Source organism: Eucalyptus grandis, chromosome 2, assembly GCF_016545825.1.
Source record: "Eucalyptus grandis isolate ANBG69807.140 chromosome 2, ASM1654582v1, whole genome shotgun sequence".
In the NCBI taxonomy this organism is placed as follows: Eukaryota; Viridiplantae; Streptophyta; class Magnoliopsida; order Myrtales; family Myrtaceae; genus Eucalyptus; species Eucalyptus grandis.
This window is the reverse complement of record NC_052613.1, coordinates 33,358,636-33,364,536: the sequence shown is the minus strand read 5'-3', so window position 1 is coordinate 33,364,536 and position 5,901 is coordinate 33,358,636. Positions and strand designations below refer to the sequence as shown.

Genomic DNA, 5,901 nt, shown 5'->3' with positions numbered 1-5,901 from the left:
TGGTTTAGTTCATATGGGGACTTGCTTGGCAATGACAAGTCTGGTGCACCTTACTTGGCTAACCCTAAGAGATTGTGGTGCAATGGAAGATGTGGTGACAAATGATGGAGATGGAGCAGAGGAGATCCATTTCCCCAAGCTAAAACAGCTAATACTTGATCATTTACCAAGCCTTGAGAGCTTCTCCCCAATGAATCGCGCCTTCAAGTTCCCATCACTGAAGCGTATTGTCATCACGCAGTGCCCCAAGATGCATATATTCTGCAAGGGTGTCTTGAGGACACCATACCTAGATAAAGTACTCCTCTCCGAAAAGGATGATGAAGGACATTGGGAGCGCGACCTTAATACCACCATCAGAACCTTATCGGCTTGGAACGATCCACAACAAATTCAGTAAGGCAGGTGAATCTATTTGCTTAATTGTGTCTGCCTGAACTTGGTGACAAAAGGAAGAAACTTGCGTTCTTCTTCGAGTTCTATATTGGCTCATATGAAGTCGGTCTTTCATAAAATAAAATAAAAAATTTTGGCTGTGTTCTAACAGAATCGTTACATATTTTGAATATTGGGGGCTTTTGTGCAATTACTCACCAACGCATTCTAGCTGTTTGATGAATTGTTTAGCATAATTTCTGTCAATGTAGCTTCGAAGATTGTGAGGTTTTGTTATATTGGGCCGTGTGCTCGCCCACTTCTCTGGTTAATTTTGAGGAGTGTCTTACTGATATGTTTGTTTCTTTCAGGTGTCTTGCACCCTAGGATCAAAGTGGCTGCTTTTATTTGCTAGAAAGTGTCTCCTGTAGTAAGATATTGAAGCAATCTTTTTGCAACCTGTGCTCTAATAGTGTTCTAGTGCATGGTGTTGATGCCTCTCGACATGGAACCTTTGTGCCGACATGTGGTATTCACAATGGGTAGGTGCTTCATTGAATATCTCATTCTTTTTCTAGTTTGGGATGTCCTCTCTATGTCATTTCCTTGATAATGGTACTGGTGTAGCATAATGTTTGAGCAAATAATCAATCGAATGAGGGGGTGCTCTATCCTTTATCGAATGTGTAGGAATTTTGAATGAGTGTTGGCTTTTAGGCAGCCTCATTTAGCATCAAGAAGTTTCTTTGAAGTTTGGATGACGACAACAGTGGCTATACACTGACCAAAATGGAAAAGAAGTCCAAGAATCCAAATAAGCATGTGTCCTTTGGGGCAACAGACCATAGCCTACGTGGAGCCATTCACGCAAGATGTTTTCATCTCCAAGCAATTTGTCTCGGCTCGCTCGCTCACAGGGTCGCATGCAAGCAGGTTGCTATTGTGGGTACCAATTCTGAGGACATCAGAGCTTACTGAAGTCTCAGTTGGACATACTAGCATGTTTGGCCTTAGGCCATATTTTGGCAGACCAGGCGGGGGAAGCTGATGTGTACTCTGCTTCCTACACTCCAAGAGAGAGGGACAAGTTTGAAGGAAAAATCGAAGCAGTAGTTCAGTCTCTAATTGACAGTGGTATTGATATTTAAGTTTATCTTGACTGATTTTCCCTCCTTGAGCATGATCTTGATTGTGTGCACAACTCCTAGTAGGAATATACTGACATCTTTGATATTGTTTTGAGAATACGCAGGATGTAGTGTTGGTTCATTTGCTGGTTTAATATAGATAATAGCGACTGTTTGTTTGACAGGAGCAGAATTCGTTTTTGTTTTGGCTTTGTTGAAACATTTACCTTCCGGATTCTTGGATGAGCATTGTGATGGCTATCATAGCTTTGTATATCTTTCTCTAATTTTACATGGTTTCAATATTGACTCCTGCTTTTCAAACATTATGGATGTCCATGCCACAATGATTAGTTTCATCCAATCTTCTTTTAGCAGACACTTAATTACAAAATTAGGTCCACAGCTCTTGATAGTGCGAAGTACTATCATCACCTGGATTGGCAAGTAATATCCTACTCAAATTACCATAACTTAAGTTGGTTTAGTTGTCTACTTTTCAGTCATTTTGCTTCAGTTCATAACATAGAGATACGTAGATATTACTTTGCCTGCCTCAGTGACTTGATGATAAAAAATCAATTAACTTTGGTCATTGTAATCTTGTGGAAGATATGAAACTAAATATAAAAGTGGTGTTTAGTCATTCTTTTTCTTCTGCTTCTAAGTTTGACTATCTTGGACACGAAGAGTAGGCCTCATGGAAAAGTGAATTTGTGTGATCTGCTGCTTTTTGAATGTTAATTCTTGCCGATTTACTTTGGAGGAAACTAAGAAAAACTTTTTCTGCAGATTTGATGTCAATCTAATATCCCTGTGTCTTTACCACAACAGTAGTTATTGCCTAGCTGATGTGAGAATCTCTATAATTTGCAATGAGTTCAAGTTAGAATATCGTCAAACCATCAAAGAGAGAAAAATGCCTTGGATCCAGTTTTCTGTAGAATACTTTTATAAAACACTCGCCTGAGCTTTTCAAGATTCTCGGATCACGGTGGCATCCTCATTTTGCTCGATCCTCTCCCTTGGAGGATGAGCAATATATGAGGAAAAAGAGAGATGTCCAAAATCCAATATACTCACAGGTAGAGTCCAATATTGACATGTCAGAAAAGCAATATAGTTGATTGAAGGTGATCTATTGCTTCATGATTCACCTATTTTAGATGCATTTAATGCAAAAGCAGATGATCTAAGGATCACTCAGGTGTGGAGCCTACTGCAATTTCATGTGTTAATCGGAAGGCTAGTATGAAGAAGAAAGGCTTACTTGCTAATTGCTATTATCAAATAATGTTTAAATTCTGCTCTTTTCCTCTTGTTGTAGTTTTAGTTGTATTCATTGCTTTTTTGGTGCTTCATCCTCATAGCTCTTTCCATATGCGCCAATATGAACTATTCAATTGTTTTTTTAGTGGATTAGAAAGTAATATTCTCTATTAGCTGTGAAAAAATATCATTCGAGTGCACGATCATATGAGTTCTTAGGAATTTGACTATTCAATTGTTTCAAATGAGTTTATGAAATACATCAAATAGTTCACAAACTTAAAAGCATCATATTCATTTCCATGACACGTTTGCACTTATGGTACTGCATATCTCTTAACTAGTCAAATGTCCAGAATTTAACATAATCAATACAAGATTGCGCAGTAAAATGTTATTTACTCCTGGATCACACTATGAACGTGTCATTTTCCATGCATTTGGGTTCAGTGAAATAAAAGGGTAATCCATCAAGATCTTGTCCATAGCATCTTCTCCTTTCCATTTTCTGCAGATAGTCACAAAGAAAAGTCAGAGTTTGACCTTGCCACTTCTTAATAAGAATGCACAAGTAGGGTTGAGAAACCTGGTTACTCACTGATGATGAGGAATCTGTTGCTTCCAGGAATGCTATTGAAATAATATTTCACTGTTCCTAGTTTGGAAAACAAAGATCTGTTTTCTAAAAGTGTGAACTGTCCAAAATCTCTCATCAAATGTCCTATTTGATATTGTTTCTTGCCATATCTTTTGATTGCTTTATATCAAGTACTCAGTGTCAATCCAGAGTAGTTGAATCTGGGGGTTCTCTTTGTATTTCCTTGAAGTCGTCATCATATTGTCTACTATGTTCCTGGAGGCACTAGTGACTTGACATACTGTAAAACGTTTTGCCGGAGAATCCATTAGTAATTGAGTGCTTCGACTTCAATACTAGCGGGAACCATGCACATGGAGGGTAAATGCCTTTTCTCATGCATTTTGTAGAACATGGGCTTTGGTGTGTTAATTTGCTTGTCGTTTATTACAGTAAAATTTAGTAAGTCCATAGCAGACTTGGGGAAACTTCACAGAGAAAGAAACAGGGAAAATTTTACTTTACCAGCTTCTCATCAAGGCTATGAAAAGGTGTCTGTCATTCTTAAATAGTTTAATACTCTTCATTCAAGCAGGCCCTTTGATCATTTTGCGCATGCATCTTTCAAAAGTTGCCAGTAAAGGATATGATTATATAGGTCCTAAAAAGTAGCATCATATAAATTTCCACGATGAACATCTTGAATCTAACATACTACCGATATGTTTTGGCCAAAGACCTAAATGTTGATTAAAACATGCTAGATAAGTTCATGTAAATTTCCACAATGAACATCTTCAAGCTAACATGCTACCGATCTTTTTTGGCCAAAGACCTAAGTGTTGATAATAACATGCCAGATAAATTAATTTCGACATCACACTTAGAGCTCATCTTTCTCAATATTCGCATGTTTTTCGCTCAAGATGGGTGTCTGGTGCTGTCTTGCTCGGCCTCACCATCTCTCTTATCACTCGGCAAAAGAAAAATCATAAATGAAGAGGAATGGCCATGATCATGGACTCGCTCGCAATAAAATAAGCAATGGTGGTGATCATCATCAAGATCCCTTGCAAGCCTTATGGCGACGGATCTCTCAACCTGTAACATCCCGGGTCCCACTTGTGTGATATTGTCCGCTTTGGACACTGAGTCCTCACGGTCCCTCACGGTTTTAAAACGCGTCTCGCAGGTAAAGGACCCGTTCCATTGCGGCCATCCCCACCAACGAAATATTGTCCGCTCTGGGCCCGTACCTTTGCGGCCACCCTCACGGTTTTGTTCTCAGCACAGCGGAAGCATGTGTGAAACGCGTCTCACAATTAAAGGAACCCAAGCCTTATAAAGGCTCCCAGGAACCCCTCCCTAAGCGATGTGGGACAAGAAGGAGAGGAATCCCTTCCCCTTCCCTTGCGCGCGTCCGAGGACCGGAGGCGCGGACGCACCGCCATCCCTCCTCCCCGCGCACCGCCGCTCGGGTCGTCACACTCTCCCCCCCTTGGGAGAAACTGTGGCCCCACACGCTGTCGGGAGTCGGCTCTGATACCATTTGTAACATCCCGGGTCCCACTTGTGTGATATTGTCCGCTTTGGACACTGAGTCCTCACGGTTTTAAAACGCGTCTCGCAGGTAAAGGACCCGTTCCATTGCGGCCATCCCCACCAACGAAATATTGTCCGCTCTGGGCCCGTACCTTTGCGGCCACCCTCACGGTTTTGTTCTCAGCACAGCGGAAGCATGTGTGAAATGCGTCTCACAATTAAAGGAACCCAAGCCTTATAAAGGCTCCCAGGAACCCCTCCCTAAGCAATGTGGGACAAGAGGGAGAGGAATCCTTCCCCTTCCCTTGCGCGCGTCCGAGGACCGGAGGCGCGGACGCACCGCCATCCCTCCTCCCCGCGCACCGCCGCTCGGGTCGTCACACAACCTCCATTACAAAGCTACCGGAGACGATGGCAAGCTCAACTCATGCCCCTGTAATCGACCCCGCGACACCAGTCGTGTATGAATTTTAAATGACTCCCCATCCCGCCATGGCCACTGGCCCCATCTCTCGTTGCTAGTATCCTGGCTATGTCTAAGTCGCAATAGCACGGTCAATGGAAAAATAAATTGAAAAAGAAAACGAGGCGGAGTCTCTTTCCATTGCATGACATCATGTCTAATATATTCTTGTTGGTAGCCTAGTTTGCGACTTGAAAATAATAGGGTGATCTTAGAACATTAGCATGTGATTGGAAAAAATTAATTTTTACTCATTGCAAAACTCCTAAAATAGTATGAAGCATGCAAAATATTACATGAGTTCTCTCATAACATTTTCAAAATCATCAATTCAAAAATTGCTTATATTTCTCACTTCATTCTTTATATTCAAAACGATTGGTATAAATAGTTGGGTCAATTGAACAAGTAGAATCACATACCGCCCATACTCCTGTTCAACCTCTGGTACCATTTTTGAAACATTGCCAACAATCAAATCCAGAATAGCTGACTAACAGTCATCTTCTTTCTTGAAAGGTGGGTATATGAAAATCTTTAATTTAAAG

General features: G+C 41.0%; 1 long non-coding RNA gene across 1 annotated transcript; it reads left to right on the top strand.

Annotated features, from left to right (window-relative positions):
• Positions 1-294: 294 nt before the first annotated feature.
• On the top strand, positions 295-1,686 carry LOC120290354. The gene is made up of 2 exons (XR_005548275.1): positions 295-405; positions 747-1,686. It is a non-coding gene; the product is annotated as an uncharacterized LOC120290354 (long non-coding RNA).
• The last annotated feature ends 4,215 nt before the right edge of the window (positions 1,687-5,901 follow it).